Raw genomic sequence first — 20,332 nt, 5'->3', positions numbered from 1 at the left:
AGAGAGAGAGAGAGAGAGAGAGAGAGAGAGAGAGAGAGAGAGAGAGAGAGAGAGAGAGAGAGAGAGAGAGAGAGGGGGGGGGGGGGGGGGGGGGAGGCATGTATGTAAGAAAAAGAGAGAGAGAAAACCGTCCCAGTCTCAGAACCTGCTGACTCACTGCAATCAGCAGGAGCACAGAGAGCTTCTGTAGCAGACCGGACGGCCGCTCCACTCCCTCCCTGGGCTGGCTCTGCCTCCCCTTCAAAAGGACAAAGTGACACTTCCCATCACACTCCAAGAGCTATGATGGCAAGCTGGAAATAAAAGAAGGGACTAAAACCGTCTTAAGGAAATGAAATAGCAGCTCCCTAGGATTTACAGTAGTTGAACACCCATATCAACAGAACAGAGACTGGTGCGAGAGAGGGGCCAGTGAATCAGTGAGGCTAGTGCAGTACGTAAAAACTGATGCTAAAAATAAAACTCCTGAGCAGACAGACAGAGCGACAGCAGTAGGAGGTGATGGGACAACACTGAGGGAATGAGAGAAGAGACATGATGCCAGAGAGAACACATAGAGACAGCTCATTGCCCAGCAGTCACTAGAGACATCAACAACACACTGTCTGTCTAGGCCATTCAAAATAGACACTCATTGACAGTAACTGACTTGTATTTCCTATGGCAAGACAATACCGCATTGTCCTCAGCAGTCAGAGACAGTAAATAGTCCTATGGTTCTCCTTAAAGCCTGTGACGGCAGAGCTTCAGTAATGAACAAGGTTGTGGATTCAAGAAGATACAGTGGCTTGCAAAAGTATTCACCCCCCTTGGCACTTTTCCTATTTTGTTGCCTTACAACCTGGAATTAAAATTAATTTTTTGAGTTTGTATCATTTGATTTACACAACATGCCTACCACTTTGAAGATGCAAAATAATTTTTGGGGTGAAACAAACAAGAAATAAGACAAAAAAACAGAAAACTTGAGCGTGCATAACTATTCATCCCCCCCAAAGTCAATACTTTGTAGAGCCACCTTTTGCAGCAATTACAGCTGCAAGTCTCTTCAGGTATGTCTCTATAAGCTTGGCACATCTAGCCAATGGGATTTTTGCCCATTCTTCAAGGCAAAACTGCTCCAGCTCCTTCAAGTTGGATGGGTTCCGCTGGTGTACAGCAAACTTTAAGTCATACCACAGATTCTCAATTGGATTGAGGTCTGGACTTTGACTAGGCCATTCCAAGACATTTAAATGTTTCCCCTTAAACCACTTGAGTGTTGCTTTAGCAGTATGCTTAGGGTCATTGTCCTGCTGGAAGGTGAACCTCCATCCCAGACTCAAATCTCTGGAAGACTGAAACAGGTTCCCCTCAAGAATTTCCCTGTATTTAGCGCCATCCATTATTACTTCAATTCTGACCAGTTTCCTAGTCCTTGCCGATGAAAAACATCCCCGCAGCATGATGCTGCCACCACAATGCTTCACAGTGGGGATGGTGTTCTCAGGGTGATGAGAGGTGTTGGTTTGCGCCAGACATAGCGTTTTCCTTGATGGCCAAAAAGCTCAATTTTAGTCTCATCTGACAAGAGTACCTTCTTCCATATGTTTGGGGAGTCTCCCACATGGCTTTTGGTGAACACCAAACGTGTTTGCTTATTTTTTTCTTTAAGCAATGGCTTTTTTCTGGCCACTCTTCCATAAAGCCCAGCTCTGTGGAGTGTATGGTTTAAAGTGGTCCTCTGGACAGATACTCCAATCTCGCTGTGGAGCTTTGCAGCTCCTTCAGGGTTATCTTTGGTCTCTTTGTTGCCTCTCTGATTAATGCTCTCCTTGCCTGGTCTGTGAGTTTTGGTGGGCGGCCTTCTCTTGGCAGGTTTGTTGTGGTGCCATATTCTTTCCATTATTTTATAATGGATTTAATGGTGCTCCTTGGGATGTTCAAAGCTTCTGATATTTCTGATACTTCTGAACCCAACCCAACTTTGTCCCTGACCTGTTTGGAGAGCTCCTTGGTCTTCATGGTGCCGTTTGCTTGGTGGTGCCCCTTGCTTAGTGGTGTTGCAGACTCTGGGGCCTTTCAGAACAGGTGTATATATACTGAGATCATGTGACAGATCATGTGACACTTAGATTGCACACAGGTGGACTTTATTTAACTAATTATGTGACTTCTGAAGGTAATTGGTTGCACCAGATCTTATTTAGGGGCTTCATAGCAAAGGGGGTGAATACATATGCACGCACCACTTTTCCATTATTTATTTTTTAGAAATATTTTGAAACAAGTTATTTTTTTCATTTCACTTCACCAATTTGGACTACTTTGTGTATGTCCATTACATGAAATCCAAATAAAAATCAATTTAAATTACAGGTTGTTATACAACAAAATAGGAAAAACGCCAAGGGGGTTGAATACTTTTGCAAGGCACTGTATATCATCTCAATTACTGCAGTCTAGGAATGGTACACAAATAAAATACTGGACTAATATCGCATTCAAATCAGACATCGACTGTGTTTGCCAACATTCTTTGACCACGAGGGAACGCAACCCTCCATGCATTAAATCAAGTGAGTTACTCCTGTTGCGGTGTAACATGATTTTGAAAAGACTGTAATGATTCCACTACGCCTCTTGTAAGGCCTAATTCAATCCCGAGTGAAAGCTTTCTGAACAAAGAACATGAATAGACATTCAACTCCCCCTGGCCAGTTCCATGCCATGGTATTATGGAAATATTTTCCTTGTCCTTTTTTAAGGCATCATTGTTTAATCACTAATGAGATTACAATCCTTTCATCTGCTTTTCAGTTCTCCTATTGTTCCTACTTTGCCTACCATTGTATGTGTATCTTATCCTGTACACTGTATCTCTCATTTCGCACTAGTGTTTTACAGGTATATCTCAAAGCATCAACTATCAATCAATGTAATATCGTTTCACATCACTCAAAATATAAAACATTTATATCACCCACTCTCACAAGACAAAAACACGTGATCACTATTCTGAAACACCACACTTTACAACAACGACACGAATGACACCATCCAGAATAGGCCTTACCATGCTAACATCAGAGAGCAGTGTAAAGCAAAGTCTCCTCTTCTGTCTATGTGTGTTCTCAGTAGTACAATGTCCCTGACCAAGCCTGTGGCTCATCTCTGTGACTCCCTCCGACTCGTCCCTGCACCACTGCATGAGACGTGACCAGATTCCCCCAACTACAACAACGCAGAGCCAGGGAAACATTCCACAGGGCCAGCAGCAATGACAGCCCAGTGGAGACACTGACTAAAGCATACACTCTGTTCTCAACACACACCGCACTGTAAAGCCCATGTACTAAAGTCTATATAGATCTGGGTTCATATGTTCTCTGGTTTGGTACTGTAATAAATGAATAATGATACAAGCAAGATAAAGCACTTCTATTTCCTAATGATGAAGGCAGCGTGTTGTAACGTGGTAATAAATAATAATAATATGCCATTTAGCAGACACTTTTATCCAAAGCGACTTACAGTCATGCGTGCATAAATTTTTTGTGTATGGGTGGTCCCGGGGATCGAACCCACTACCTTGGCGTTACAAGCGCCGTGCTCTACCAGCTGAGCTACAGAGGACCACGTAATGAGTCGTGGGATCAGTCTATGAGGTTAACATGGGGTACAGGAGCTGGTTGTCTCCAGGTAAAGACTGTGCAGAGCGAGGAGCACTGCCTATGTGCCACAGACCCAGTGGATGCTTCATACTTCCTCATTTGAATTGCAAATCAGGGTAAATCAAATCAAATGTTGTTTGTCACATGCGCCGAATACATCAGGTGTAGACTTTATTTGCTTACGAGCCCTTCCCAAAAAGAAATTATAGAAATAGTAACACAATAGGAATAAAACACACAATAATAAAGTTATATACAGGGAGTACCATATCACTGTGCAGGGGTATGAGGCATTTGAGGTAGATATGTACATAAAGGCATGGTAATGCGACTAGGCATCAGGATAGATAATAATAAGAGTAAAATAAAGAACAGAGTAGCAGCAGCATATGACGTGTGTGAAAATATGTGCGTGTTTAGTATGTATGTGCGTATGTAGTGTATGTGAATGTGTTTGGACTTTGTGTGAGAGTGTCAGTGTAGTGTGTGTGAGTGTGTGTGGACTTTGTGTGAGAGTGTCAGTGTAGTGTGTGTGAGTGTGTGTGTATATAGTGTATATATAGTGGTCTAAACGGGTTCGCGTCGAAGGAGGAGGTCGTCGGGTAAGCTTGGCGTCGGGTAAGCTTGGCTTTATACATAGCTTGGGCTTTGTCGAGTAAGGCTTAAACTATGTATTTAGATTGTAGTTAGGTATTGTAGGTAGGTATCGTGGGTTGTTGTATGTAATTATTGTAGGTTAGTATTGTATTCGGCTGTGCCGGGTGTAGCACGAAGCTAGCTAGCTAGCTAACTCACCACCTGGACTAGCTGGCGAGTAGCTATTAGCAACGGTATAGTTTTTCACGCCTGAGAGTGCCTGTAATTCCGCCAGCTGGCTGCCTACAATAATTACATACAATAATTGTCTACCATTCAGCTGTTTTCTAACCTCATTGTCTGAACCGTTAACGTTTGGTAGCAAGTGGCTACTGTGCTTGAAATTGAGCTAGCTTGTTACTACCTGGATAGCTACTAGTAAACAATAGCTGGAACGACCGAGCGAACAGACGCGAACTGGCTGAGTCAATTCAGTGGCTAGCTTTGCACTTGGCTAGCTAACAGTAGCTGCTAGGGGTAAGTCATAACCTACACTTTTTTTTTTACATATTGATAGCCCGAGTCGTTCAAGGAATTCGGGACATGGGTGACTAGTTAACGTTAGTTTGGCTCTCTCTGTGTGTTCGTGCCGTGAAAGGAGGGGTTCTTCTTTGTCTGAAAGCAATGGCTAGCTAGTTTGCTAACTATTCTAGCTAACTAACTGGCTGAATAAGTTGACGACGGACTCGCTCAAGCTGTCGGGACTAACCCACAACGTTAGACACGGACACGAACGATCTGCTTGCGTGTTGATACACTGGTGGTTTGTTGTGGCCGAGAATTGGCGCTAAACCGTGTTGTTGGAGACCGGCATGCTAGCTGGCTGTGGCGTCTTATTACGAGGTGCCCAGACGTTTTTCACGGAATAATACTGCACCTAGTTAGCTAGCTGAATAAACTAAGTTAGTCTATTCCTAGATAACATTGAACCGCTGTAGTTTACAACAATTATAGTTTCTGAGGTGGAAGTTGGGAGAGTTATATTTGGGAGTTGTGGTGAGGGAGGCCCCGCTCTCTCCTTTCCCAGATGTTTAGTTCATTTCATTCCGATCTCCTCTGCATTATTGTAGCCATCTGCTGCAGCCTGTCAACTATGCCTCTGCCTATCCCTGTTCTCTCCTCTCCGCACAGGCTACACAAACGCCTCACACCGCGTGGCTGCTGCCTCTCTAACCTGGTGGTCCCTGCACGCACGACCCACGTGGAGTTCCAGGTCTCAGGCAGCCTCTGGAACTGCCGTTCTGCTGCCAACAAGGCAGAGTTAATCTCAGCCTATGCTACCCTCCAGTCCCTCGACTTCTTGGCGCTGACGGAAACATGGATTACCACTGAAAACACTGCTACCCCTGCTGCTCTCTCCTCGTCTGACCATGTGTTCTCGCATACCCCGAGAGCATCTGGTCAGCGGGGTGGTGGCACAGGAATCCTCATCTCTTCCAAGTGGACATTCTCAATTTTTCCCCTGACCCATCTGTCTATCTCCTCATTTGAATTCCATGCTGTCACAGTCACTAGCCCATTTAAGCTTAATATCCTTGTCATCTATCGCCCTCCAGGTTCCCTTGGAGAGTTCATCAATGAGCTTGACGCCTTGATAAGTTCCTTTCCTGAGGATGGCTCACCCCTCACAGTTCTGGGGGATTTCAACCTCCCTACGTCTACATTTGACTCATTTCTCTCTGCCTCCTTCTTTCCACTCCTCTCCTCTTTTGACCTCACCCTCTCACCGCCCCCCCCCCCCCTATTCACAAGGCAGGCAATACGCTTGACCTCATCTTTACTAGATGCTGTTGTTCTACTAATCTCACTGCAACTCCCCTCCAAGTCTCCGACCACTACTTTGTATCCTTTTCTCTCTCCCTCTCCTCCAACACTACTCACTCTGCCCCTACACAGATGGTAATGCGCCGTCGCAACCTTCGCTCTCTCTCTCCCGCTACTCTCTCCTCTTCCATCCTATCATCTCTTCCCTCTGCTCAATCCTTCTCCCTTCAATCTCCTGATTCTGCCTCCTCAACCCTCCTCTCCTCCCTTTCTGCATCCTTTGACTCTCTATGTCCCCTATCCTCCCGGCCGGCTCGGTCCTCCCCTCCAGCTCCGTGGCTTGATGACTCATTGCGAGCTCACAGAACAGAGCTCCGGGCAGCTGAGCGGAAATGGAAGAAAACTAGACTCCCTGCGGACCTGGCATCTTTTCACTCCCTCCTCTCTACATTTTCTTCATCTGTTTCTGCTGCTAAGGCCACTTTCTACCACTCTAAATTCCAAGCATCTGCCTCTAACCCTAGGAAGCTCTTTGCCCCCCCCCCTCCTCCCTCTCTGTGGATGACTTCGTCAACCATTTTGAAAAGAAGGTTGACGACATCCGATCCTCGTTTGTTAAGTCAAATGACACTGCTGGTCCTGCTCACACTGCCCTACCCTATGCTTTGACTTCTTTCTCCCCTCTCTCTCCAGATAAAATCTTGCGACTTGTGACGGCAGGCCGCCCAACAACCTGCCCGCTTGACCCTATCCCCTCCTCACTTCTCCAGACCATCTCCGGTGACCTTCTCCCTTACCTCACCTCGCTGATCAACTCATCCTTGACCGCTGGCTATGTCCCTTCCGTCTTCAAGAGAGCGAGAGTTGCACCCCTTCTCAAAAAACCAACACTCGATCCCTCTGATGTCAACAACTACAGACCAGTATCCCTTCTTTCTTTTCTCTCCAAAACTATTGAGCGTGCCGTCTTTAGCCAACTCTCTTGCTATCTCTCTCAGAATGACCTTCTTGATCCAAACCAGTCAGGTTTCAAGACTGGTCATTCAACTGAGACTGCTCTTCTCTGTGTCACGGAGGCTCTCCGCACTGCTAAAGCTAACTCTCTCTCCTCTGCTCTTGTCCTTCTAGACCTGTCTGCTGCCTTTGATACTGTGAACCATCAGATCCTCCTCTCCACCCTCTCCGAGCTGGGCATCTCCGGCGCGGCTCACTCTTGGATTGCGTCCTACCTGACCGGTCGCTCCTACCAAGTGGCGTGGCGAGAAGCTGTCTCCGCACCACGTGCTCTCACCACTGGTGTCCCCCAGGGCTCAGTTCTAGGCCCTCTCCTATTCTTGCTATACACCAAGTCACTTGGCTCTGTCATATCCTCACATGGCCTCTCCTATCATTGCTACGCTGATGACACACAACTAATCTTCTCCTTTCCCCCTTCTGATAACCAGGTGGCGAATCGCATCTCTGCATGTCTGGCAGACATATCAGTATGGATGACGGATCACCACCTCAAGCTGAACCTTGGCAAGACGGAGCTGCTCTTCCTCCCGGGGAAGGACTGCCCGTTCCATGATCTCGCCATCACGGTTGACAACTCCATTGTGTCCTCCTCCCAGAGTGCGAAGAGCCTTGGCGTGACCCTGGACAACACCCTGTCGTTCTCCGCTAACATCAAGGCGGTGACCCGATCCTGTAGGTTCATGCTCTACAACATTCGGAGAGTACGACCCTGCCTTACACAGGAAGCGGCACAGGTCCTAATCCAGGCACTTGTCATCTCCCGTCTGGATTACTGCAACTCGCTGTTGGCTGGGCTCCCTGCCTGTGCCATTAAACCCCTACAACTCATCCAGAATGCCGCAGCCCGTCTGGTGTTCAACCTTCCCAAGTTCTCTCACGTCACCCCGCTCCTCCGCACACTCCACTGGCTTCCAGTTGAAGCTCGCATCTGCTACAAGACCATGGTGCTTGCCTACGGAGCTGTGAGGGGAACGGCACCTCCGTACCTTCATGCTCTGATCAGTCCCTACACCCAAACGAGGGCACTGCGTTCATCCACCTCTGGCCTGCTGGCTCCCCTACCTCTGCGGAAGCATAGTTCCCACTCAGCCCAGTCAAAACTGTTCGCTGCTCTGGCACCCCAATGGTGGAACAAGCTCCCTCACGACGCCAGGACAGCGGAGTCACTCACCACCTTCCGGAGACATATGAAACCCCACCTCTTTAAGGAATACCTGGGATAGGATAAAGTAATCCTTCTACCCCCCCCCCCCCCCCTTACTCCAAACAATGGCTCGGGTGGCTGAAGTCAGCATGCTGTGCTCTGAAATTCCAGCAGCCTCAAGCATCTAACAAACACACACACACACACAACTAACACACACACACACACTATGACCAACTCATGTATCTACATGACCCCAGAGTGAGATAGATACAGATGTGCCACACATTTACCAGACAGACATACAGCAGCTTAGAGACAGACCGAGAGACAGGCAGAAAGCCAGACAGCAGCATAGCAACAGACAGAAAGACAGACAGAGAGACAGCTCTTAAAGTTCCTTGGAGTACTCTTGCCTTTAGTTAAGTATGGGGTTCTTGACGTGGCATCTACGGTTCATCAGAATTCTAAAAGGTTTTTGAAATTTATGGAAGCCTGCAGATGAGTCCCTTTCATAGCACACAGCAAATCGGCCAGTGTTAACTAGAGTTGATTTTTCAACATTTCTAGTGTTGATTTAAGAGTTCAATTGACATTATAAATAGTTCAATGAACACTCAGTGGTGTGTACGAACTCCAGTGTTGGTGTTAATAACCAGAGTTGAACCAAAACCACGCCCACCAATATCATATTTCCCAGCATGCTCTATTGCAGGTTGATTTTTAGAATTGTTTGTTTCAATATCTATGTTTTTGCATGTACATTGATTGATTGATTAATTAATCTTATGCTACTCAAATATAAATAACAAATGTTTCTAAACTAATGCAATCTGTTACTTGGACTTACTGCACCTGTTAATGAAATGGTTGTTCCAATTTAGATGTTTAAGACAGTCTCATATATTAGTCTTCCCAACCCTAGCAGTCATTCTGAATGCAGGTTGCAGGTGAATTACATTTTGAAAAGTTGGATATCCTCACTCTGGCTGGATTCCAAAAGGAATACACTACTTTGCAAGCCAGCATAATATGACTAGCAGGCTGTAAAATATGAGTTTCAGGCAACAGTATTAGGATAAAACTAGGCCTGTTTTAAGAAATAGGCCTTATGAAATATGTATTGTATTGTCTTAAATAATGTAATTTTAATGACAACATATTGACTTAGAATCTCACTTGGTGAAGGCCACAGGACTGAAAATGAATGAATGCAACAACCATGTCTCTGTCACTAGCAAACACAGTCATGGGTGGTACTGGTAAGTCTAAAATTCACTCAAAAGGCACCCTGGAAAATATGCAAACAAGGCTTAAAACTCTACAGCAGGGCTATTCAATTCCGGTCCTGGCGGGCCGAAACATTTCTGGTTTGGGATTTTTGTATGGTTCTTCAAAGACTCATCCCATTTATAGTTTTTCAGAAACCCTAAAATGGTTCCGCTATGTCTTCGCTCTCAATAAGCTTATTTGGTTCCAACTTGCACTTTTATTTTTAAGAGTGTCGGCAGGCATCAAGTGGTGCTCTGGGCGGTGGAAATCTAAACTGGCACAGGAGTGTTCCAGGCCTAATGTTAACAAAGCTAGTGTCTGACAGCTCTACCCAGTAAGGCTGCTGACTCGGACTGTGTAGGCTGGAACAAAGACATTGCTGGCTAAATGAGGGATTTAACTAACACAAACAAACTATAAAATAAGCTTGGATGGAAGAAACTGCTGAAGGAAGAAGATGATACGGATGGGGAAATAGAGGTCTACTTAGTGCTGATTGGCGGAAGAGGATTTAAGCAGCTACACATATACTGCCGACAGTTGCCCCCCTCTAAGCAGCAGGGCAGTGTAAACACAATTGTCTTGTTGAGCCAACACTATTACAGTACAAATTGTAATAGCATAGCAATGTTTTTGAAACAGATTAAATGTACAGACATTTTCCTTATTTTTTAGACTTTTGAGGCGTTAGCTGTGTATTGTCAGGTAATTGAATGTGTACGGACGAGGAAATAAACAATTTAAATGTCTGCACATGCTTGTGGATTGTTGCATTATTCAAGAGTGTAATATGGTTTGGTTGCATTATTCAATATTGTAATCTGTTTTAGAAGAAAAGTTGCTCGAATTGTTAAATAGTTTGTGCTTACTGGTTAGTGGCGACTGTGATATTTACAGTCAATGTCACGGATGCCGCCGAGGCTGCTCCTCCTCCTTGCTCGGGCAGACTTCGGCGTTCGTCGTCCCCGGAGTACTAGCTACTACCGTTTGATGTTTTCGATGTTTGTTTTGTCATGTCTAGTTAGTGCACCTGTTTCGTATTCTGTATTGATTATGTCACCTATAAGTTCCCCTATGTTATGTTTGTATTTTGTGTGTTATTGTCCGCTTGTCATGGATGTATAGGTTCGGTACCTTGGCACTTCGTGTTGGTTTTACGCACTTGCGTATTTGTTTCGCCTCTAGTGTATTTTTGAGGCCGTTTATTTTGTGTGTACCTTTCGAGGTTATAGTAAAGTCGTTTTGACTTATTCCTCTGTGTCCTGCGTTTGACTCCACCACCGCATCCACATCAGCATTCGTGACAGAATAACACACCTACTATGGAGTCAGCAGGAGCAGCGGCGGTGACCGAGTCACTGGAGGATCGGGTCAGCAGCCAGGACGCCATGATCCAGCGACTCGGCTCCGCCATGCAAGGCGTCATGGACACTCTGCGCCGATGGGAAAGAGAAGGCCTGCCCACACCTCCTCCTACCTTACCACCACCACCGGTCAGCCCCATCATACCAGCTCCGGAGTCCAGTGGGATTCGGCTCTCGCTCCCGAGGGCATATGATGGCACCGCAGCCGGGTGTCAGGGGTTCCTCCTTCAGGTGGAACTCTACCTGGCAACCATACACCCGGCGCCCTCGGGATACGAGAGCGTTTCCGCTCTCATCTCCTGTCTCTCCGGCAAGGCCTTGGAGTGGGCCAATGCCGAATGGAGGGGAATAGACGCCGCCACCATCAGCTACGCAGAGTTCTCCGGCTGCTTCAGGGCTGTGTTCGATCACCCCTCAGAGGGTAAAGCGGCGGGGAGCGTCTGTTCCACCTCCGACAGGGGAAGAGGAGCACACAGGAGTTCGCCCTGGACTTCCGGACTCTAGCGGCGGATGCGGGGTGGAATGAGAGGGCCCTCATCGACCACTATTGGTGCAGCCTGCGAGAGGACGTTAGACGAGAGTTGGCCTGCAGGGACACCAATCTAACCTTCGACCAGTTGGTGGACATGTCAATCCGTCTGGATACCCTGCTGGCTACCCGCGGACGTCCGGAGTTGGGGCCGTCCATTCCATCCCCCAGCACCTCCGAGCCGAGCCCTACGGAGCTCGGGGGTGCTGGCGCTAGAGAGAAGAGGAGAGAGACCCGGAGGGAGGTCGTCCCCTGCACCAACTGTGGCCGTAGAGGACACACTGCGGTTCGGTACTGGGGAGGGCCTCCAGGGGATCGAGGCAACAGGGCACGCACTGGGGAGTCATTCCAGGTGAGTAGGCGCCCAACTCACCCAGAGCTCTCTGTTGTTCATCTGTGTATACCTGTAGTATTCCCCCAGGTTGCATCTCATTCCCAGCATAAGGCGCTAGTCGATTCAGGCGCAGTTGGGAATTTTATTGATCGTAATTTTTGTGTTAAGTTAGGGATTCCCCTCCTACCCGTAGATGTGCCTTTCCCTATTCATGCCCTAGATAGCCGTCCGTTGGGATCTGGTTTGATTAGGGAGGTCACAGCACCACTAAAGATGAAGGCGCAGGGGGGTCATGAAGAGATCATTCAGTTATATCTGATCGACTCTCCTGCGTATCCCGTGGTGTTGGGGCTTTCTTGGTTAATCACACATGACCCCACCATTTCGTGGCAACAGAGGGCTCTCAAGGAGTGGTCTGACCAGTGTGTTGGGCGATGTCTAGGTGTTTCCGTAGGGGCGACCACGGTGGAAAGTCCGAACCAATTGCCCGCATTGCACATTCCTACTGAGTATGAGGATTTGGCACTCGTGTTCAGCAAGACTAGGGCGACGCGATTGCCACCTCATAGACAGGGGGATTGTGCGATAGACCTCCAGGCAGGCGCTGCGCTTCCACGTAGTCATGTGTATCCTCTGTCTCAAGAGGAGAAGGTGGCTATGGAGACGTACTTAGCCGAGTCTCTGAGACAGGGATACACACGGCCCTCCACTTCCCCTGCATCCTCGAGTTTCATTTTTGTGAAGAAGAAGGATGGAGGGTTGCGCCCGTGTATTGATTACCGTAGTCTCAATCAGATCACTGTGAAATACAGTTATCCACTCCCTCTGATTGCGAGTATGACGGAATCATTACACAGAGCGCGTTTCTTCACAAAACTGGATCTCAGGAGCGCCTACAACTTGGTGCGCATTAGGGAGGGAGATGAATGGAAGACAGCATTTAGTACCACCTCGGGTCACTATGAGTATCTCGTCATGCCATACGGGTTAATGAATGCTCCTTCAGTCTTCCAATCCTTTGTGGACGAGATCTTCCGGGATTTGCATGGGCAGGGTGTAGTAGTGTATATTGACGACATACTAGTTTACTCTTCTACACGAGCCGAGCATGTAGCCCTGGTGCGTCGAGTGTTGGGTAGGCTGTTGGAGCATGACTTGTATGTCAAGGCAGAGAAATGTCTGTTTTTCCAGGAGTCCATCTCCTTCCTGGGCCATCGATTGTCCGCGTCAGGGGTGGAGATGGAGATTGACCGCGTTTCAGCCGTGCGTAATTGGCAGACTCCAACCACGGTTAAGGAAGTGCAGCGGTTTTGGGGTTTTGCCAATTACTACCGGAGGTTTATCCGGGGTTTTGGACAGGTAGCAGCTCCCATCACCTCCCTGCTGAAGGGGGGCCCGGTGCGTTTGGTCAGCTGAGGCGGACAGGGCGTTTGATAAACTGAAGGACCTGTTCACCTCTGCTCCGGTGCTGGCGCATCCGGATCCCACTTTAGCGTTCCAGGTGGAGGTGGACGCGTCAGAGGCCGGTATTGGGGCTGTACTGTCTCAACGCTCAGGCACGCCCCCTAAACTCCGGCCCTGCGCTTTTTACTCTAAGAAGCTCAGCCCGGCGGAGCGTAATTATGACGTGGGGGACAGGGAGCTGCTAGCCGTGGTTCAAGCCCTAAAGGTGTGGAGGCATTGGCTTGAGGGGGCTCAACACCCTTTTCTCATTCTGACTGACCATCGTAACCTGGAGTACATCCGGCAGCTAGGAGACTGAACCCTCGTCAGGCTAGGTGGACCATGTTTCTGGCCCGGTTTGTGTTTAAGCTCACTTACATCCCAGGGTCCCAGAACGGTAAGGCAGACGCCCTGTCCCGGCGATATGACACAGAGGAGAGGTCCATTGAGCCCACTCCCATACTGCCGGAGTCTTGTCTGGTGGCGCCGATGGTGTGGGAGGTCGATACGGAAATCGAGCGGGCGTTACGCACCGACCCTACTCCTCCAGAGTGTCCAGTGGGGCGGACGTACGTTCCGCTCGAGATTCGGGATCGTCTCATATATTGGGCTCATACGTCACTCTCCTCTGGACATCCTGGTATTGGCCGGACAGTGCAATGTCTTAGCGAAAAGTACTGGTGGCCAACATTGGCTAAGGACGTGAGGGTTTATGTCTCCTCCTGCTCGGTGTGCGCTCAGTGTAAGGCGCCTAGACACCTGCCCAGGGGGAAGTTACAACCCCTTCCCGTTCCACAACGGCCGTGGTCTCACCTTTCGGTAGACTTTGTCACGGACCTTCCCCCCTCCCAGGGGAATACCACCATTCTGGTCGTTGTGGATCGGTTCTCTAAAGCCTGTCGTCTCATCCCAATGCCGGGTCTCCCTACTGCCCTACAGACTGCTGAGGCTTTGTTTACCCACGTCTTCCGGCACTACGGGGTACCCGAGGATATAGTGTCTGATCGGGGTCCCCAATTCACCTCTAGAGTCTGGAGGGCGTTCATGGAACGCTTGGGGGTCTCGGTTAGCCTTACCTTGGGTTTCCACCCTGAGAGTAATGGCCAGGTGGAGAGAGTGAACCAGGATGTGGGTAGGTTTCTGAGATCATATTGCCAGGACCGGCAGGAGGAGTGGTCGGGGTATATCCCCTGGGCGGAGATTGCCCAGAATTCTCTTCGCCATTCCTCTACTAATCTGACCCCTTTCCAGTGTGTGTTGGGGTATCAGCCGGTTTTGGCACCATGGCATCAGAGCCAGATCGAGGCTCCTGCGGTGGATGAGTGGTTTCGGCGCTCGGAGGAGACATGGAACGCTGCGCATGTACATCTGCAGCGGGCTATCCGTAGGCAGAGGGCGAGCGCCGATCTCCACCACAGTGAGGGTCCAGTGTACGCACCTGGAGATCGAGTCTGGCTCTCGACTCGAAACCTGCCCCTTCGCCTGCCCTGCCGGAAGCTGGGTCGGCGGTTTGTGGGGCCATTTAAAGTCCTGAGGAGATTGAACGAGGTATGTTACAGGTTACAACTGCATAATGATTATCACATTCACCCCTCGTTCCATGTGTCTCTCCTCAGGCCGGTGGTAGCTGGTCCACTCCAGGACAATGAGATATGGGAGACTCCTCCGCCCCCACTGGACATCGAGGGGGCTCCGGCGTACTCAGTCCGGTCCATTGTGGATTCGAGACATCGGATGGGGGGTCTGCAGTATCTCGTGGAGTGGGAGGGGTACGGTCCGGAGGAACGGTGCTGGGTGCCTAGGAGGGACATTTTAGATCCCTCCCTCCTGACGGAGTTCCACCGGAGTCATCCCACGCGCCCTGCTCCGCGTCCTCCTGGCCGTCCCCGAGGCCGGGGTCGGCGCACGGCTGGAGCCGCGCGTCAAGGGGGGGGTACTGTCATGGATGCCGCCGAGGCTGCTCCTCGTCCTTGCTCGGACAGGATTCGACGTTCGTCGTCCCCGGAGTACTAGCTACTACCGTTTGATGTTTTCGATGTTTGTTTTGTCATGTCTAGTTAGTGCACCTGTTTCGTATTCTGTATTGATTATGTCACCTATAAGTTCCCCTATGTTATGTTTGTATTTTGTGTGTTATTGTCCGCTTGTCATGGATGTATAGGTTCGGTACCTTGGCACTTCGTGTTGGTTTTACGCACTTGCGTATTTGTTTCGCCTCTAGTGTATTTTTGAGGCTGTTTATTTTGTGTGTACCTTTCGAGGTTATAGTAAAGTCGTTTTGACTTATTCCTCTGTGTCCTGCGTTTGACTCCACCACCGCATCCACATCAGCATTCGTGACAGTCAATTTGACCTGCTGACCAAGAATGACATGTTGCCAGCCACAATGAAAGGTAAGGTAAGGATGTAATGTGAAATAAAAAGTAGAAATCTCTTCCGCCACTCCGCTCCTCAGACTCTCCTTCATCTCTCGTAGTGGAATAGGACCTAATAGAGCATTTCTATCATAGCCTAGTTCCAGTTTTCAGACCCAAACAAAAAGAGGATTATGTCCTGTGTCAAAACATCAGTGACTTCACCAACACATGCTGGATAACTGATTGAATCAAGAGACAAATATGTACTACATGTATTCGTTTTACGCAAGGAAGATGGTCACTTGATAAGGCTTTTGGTAAGCATTCATCACATAGCTAGATCACAGGAAGGCAATTGACACAAAAGTTATTTCATTATATAATTGGCTTAATCTGTGAATTAAATGGCTACTTTGTTGTAAATGTTGCAGCATCATTAATCCAATCTAATAACAACAAAAAATACCCATCCTGGGCCAAGTTTAAATTCAAGAGAAGAGTAGACAACAGCTATCCAAATATCAACATTCCATTCAGTCTAAAATTAAACACAACTTGAAAGCTGTCCAAAGTGAATGCCTCCATAAAAATAAGAATTCCAGTAGCAAGCTATTCACCTTAATGTTATTGCCACAGTCAGATACTGTAGGATGCATGACAAATGTTAACAACAGTAATAGAGAATACAGCCGTATGAAGAGTACCGTGGAACTCCATGAAGAGGTCAATTGTCCACTGAAGACAAAAACCACAAAAAAAGAAAAACACTAAGCCTCACCAATGACAATGTACATTGTATCAGTGTGACACACATACCATACACTGAATGTACACCTTCCTAATATTGAGTTGCACCCCCCTTTTTGCCTTCAGAACAGCCTAAATTCATCAGGGCATGGACTCTACAAGGTGTCGAAATCGTTTCACAGGGATGCTGGCCTATGTTGACTCCAATGCTTCCCACGGTTGTGTCAAGTTGGCTACATGTCCTTTGGGTGGTGGACCATTCTTGATACACAGAGGAAACTGTGAGCATGAAAAACCCAGCAGTGTTGCAGTTCTTGACACAAACCAGTGCACCTGGCACCTACTACCATACCCTGTTCAAAGGGCACTAAATATTTTGTCTTGCCCATTCACCCTCTGAATGGCACACTTACACAATCCATGTCTCAATTGTCTCAAGGCTTAAAAAATAATTCTTTAACCTGTCTCCTACCCTTCATCTACACTGATTGAAGTGAATTTAACAAGTGACATCCAGCTTTCACCTGGATTTACCTGGTTAGTCTATGTCATGGAAAGAGCATGTGTTCTTAATGTTTTGTACACTCAGTGTAGTTTGTGTTGGTTAAATACACTGAGATGTTTGCCTTTTATGAGAACCTAAATTGTTACATTGTTATTGAAGCATCTGATCTGAAACAGGGCTGGGATTCCCAAAAGCATTGTAGCACTAAGATCATCACAATTCCACTGAAACTAAATGGACGAAAGATGATCTTAGTGCTACAATGCTTTTGGGAAACCCTGTCCAGATCTTATGTATTTGCTGTCAAAGAAACCAGAAAGGTCTCAGAAGCATGATGGTCAGAGGTGAGACTACCTCCATACATGGACCTGTCTGAGCATGCAGCATAAAGCAGAGCCTGTTCTAGTCTTCTGAATGTTTATTTAATTTAACTTCTGCCAGATGCTTCCATTGTATTCCCTCACAGTGAGGTATCTGTAGGAATACCTTCTTTGGTGTGATTATCTGAATAAAGGCCACAACAATCAGTGATTAGGTATTGGTGATGGGCTGTCAGTCACTATTCTGTCCACAGTTCATACAAATGCCTTTCAAAAACGTCAAACACAGAGTTATTTTTGAAATGCCTGACTGAATATGTTTCAGAGAGGGTGTGACATGGGACTATGTTTGCTGTTTGGATCAGTGTCTCAGCATGTTATGCATACGCGCGCGCGCGTGTGTGTGTATGTATGTGTGTGTATGTGTGTGTGTGTGTGTGTGCGTGCCCGCGCGGGTATGTGTGTGTGTGTGTGTGTGTGTGTGTGTGTGTGTGTGTGTGTGTGTGTGTGTGTGTGTGTATGTTCGTGTGCATGAGCGGTGTGTGTGTGTGCATAAGCATCAGTCAGGCTGAGTGTGTGTGCACTGTGTGAGATGGGCGTGTCTGGGGAAAACCAGGCAAGTGGATTGTGCTAACTTGGAGTTGGGATAGAAGATCCAATTTGCATTGACAACAGGACTGAGACAAAATAAAGCCCTGGACGAAAACAAATCGAACAAATCGATAACATATATGGATGTGTATGATTACAACTTTTTATTCTCATTACTGGGAACTCCTATTTCTTAAAACAGTTTTCTCCCTTTAATATAAATTACATCTAATTCTTCATTATTTGTGTAGGCATACTGGCTCTTTATGACATCATGGCTAGATGACTATCATGGAGAGTAGGCTAGGTTTGTTATTAATTCTGTCAGCTAGGCGGAGGCTGTCAGACGAATAGCCGCGTCGTTGACGCTACAAGTTGTGCCTCTGGAGCCCTAGGACGCACCATGGAAATGAACATTTATTTCCTATCACCCCATGCCACACATCGCCTTCACACAATTTCCTGACAACTGTGCGCATACGCATATGGGATATTATGATGATGAGGCTATGGGCATGTTCCACCAAACATATTCCGAATCATATTCGCTTTATCCTCGAGGAGCGTAAAGGCAATCGTATGGAATGGAATTATTGCAGAATAACCAAGCATTGACATGGTCTCCCTTGCAAAATATAAAATAGTGAAAGACATTTCGCTCCATCGTGTCTTTCACATGAAATACCATTGTACCAAATTATTGTAGCCAATCCACTAAATTGTGCGGTAGGCCTACATCAAGAGGAAAAAATCATAAAGTAATGGAATGCAGCATAACCTACCAACATTTTACATTTTTAAAATGAGGCATACGTCAATTTTTGGACGTGTGTGTTGTGAGCAACATTAGCGTGAGCAACAATAGTGGATTATTCCTTTTTTTGCATGCATGTGCAACAATTAATTTAGAGGTAAGGAGAGATTGTAGCGTAATAAACTATTCCCTATGATGAGATGGAAGTACCGCATGTAGGCTTTGAAATGTAAATAATACAATGCAAAATGTTGCTACCTACCTTTTCGTCAAACTCACATCCAGGTGTGGACCATTGCCGTTGCACACCGCGGTCAAATCAATCCAATACTGCTTTCGCCCCGTCGTTATTCCCTGCTTTAAAGGGAACAGCAGTATGAGGGAGTGAACGAGCTTCGAGTGCGTATAAAGAAGAGAAGGAAAGTGAAAGAGGGAGGGACAGAGGAGGTAGAGGAAGACGCGCAAGTATCCGGACCCCAGTAACCAGCGCGAGCCTGCTTTTCCCCCAGGCAGAGAACGGCTTTCACTTCTTTGGCACTGCAATGGCTTTGATTTATTTCATCATTGGCATAAAACAAACCCCTATTGAGTTAGGCTAGAATATGCGATGAAACAGTCTCATTTTGCATATAGAAGACGATAATAGGCTTAGTGAAATTGGTCCATCAAGTCAGGGCCTTTTCTTTATGAATGGCTTATAAATGCGACATAAATTACAACTTATGTGTAAACTATGACATTTGTAGTTTTCCTTCTTGGTTAAACAAGAACCCTATCTTGTTCCAATTGATTAAAAAGGTAAAATAAATGGTTTTGTTCTGTAGGCCTATTGGTTGAAAGTATGTCAATCTATTCAACCTGGACTCATGGGTAGACCTTAGTGGTGTTTGTTCAGCCGCATCCGTCCGCAATTGATAATAACCCATCCGTATCCACCTGACTATGTGATAAAGTGAAAATCAGAAGTATGCACCCAACACTAACCCGCTAAAATAGAAAATGCGCTGTAGGCTACAGTCCAAGACGGCAGAACGATTTTCTGACAGAGGGTGCTTTATTATTTATTTTGCCTGATTTAGATATTTTTCTGCTTATAATTTCCGACCTTTTGGTAGGCTGTTTGTTATTCAACTTGTCTATAATTAATTACATGCAGCTTCTCTTCTGTCATTATATGTTGCCCTACAAGACAAAATAAACCAGAATAATGTCCTAAATCGATAGAATGAATGCTTCAATCTAGTTGACATCTGTAACGTTTTCTCTGTCATCTTCTTTCGCGGAGCGATGACGTTTAGGGACCGGGGAGAAAATGCAATAGCAAAGAAAAAACGGGAAAGATGTTCTGTCCAAAATTTCCAGATGACATCAGTTTGACAGGATGTAAAAATAAAATAAATAAAAAAATAAAAAAATAGAAAGCTGTGAAAATGACAAAACAGGTTTCTGATAAGATTTCAGTTTGGCTTGGAATCATTTTATGTGGTTGAAATAGGCTACTATCAGCTTTTATGAGGCTGACAAAAATAGCACACCAACAGAAGGTATCTAACTGAGCATTCGCATTATCTCAACATGCTGAAATAAATAAATAATATTTCTCCACTCCTGTTCCCCAGTGAAAATGTTGCCTACATTTGGTGTATCATTTTACTGCAAGAAATGATTAATTATGCAGGAGTTAATATTAAGGCTATGTGAGAGGTTATAGACCTACAGTCAGTGTCTAAATTTCAGTTTCCATTTTAACCCATCTGAACAGTAAGCTACAGTTCCCTTGATGTGCCATAGGCCTATTTAAAGTCCCCCTCTTGTAACTGTCAAATTTGTATAAAGCCTCATAATCATCACACATACAGTGCATTCGGTAAGTATTCAGACCCCTTGACTTGTTCCACATTT

The 20,332-nt window shown here is 46.6% G+C and overlaps 1 protein-coding gene across 3 annotated transcripts in view; it reads right to left on the bottom strand.

Moving 5' to 3' along the window:
• Positions 1-18,808, bottom strand: part of LOC311134372 (band 4.1-like protein 1) — a 108,583-nt gene extending 89,775 nt beyond the window's left edge. For 2 of the 3 annotated variants that reach the window (XR_014613685.1, XM_084168028.1), the window contains exon 1: positions 18,693-18,769. The gene's annotated coding sequence lies outside the window, so the exon portion shown is untranslated. Of the gene's footprint in view, positions 1-18,692 lie in introns of all 3 variants that reach the window. The other variant, XM_084168029.1, reaches the window with a different exon arrangement.
• Positions 18,809-20,332: the final 1,524 nt, after the last annotated feature.

The sequence above is a fragment of the Coregonus lavaretus genome (assembly GCF_964263955.1).
Source record: "Coregonus lavaretus genome assembly, chromosome: 8".
Taxonomy (NCBI): Eukaryota; Metazoa; Chordata; class Actinopteri; order Salmoniformes; family Salmonidae; genus Coregonus; species Coregonus lavaretus.
The sequence above is the reverse complement of the archived record's forward strand: the minus strand, read 5'-3'. Positions and strand labels throughout refer to the sequence as shown.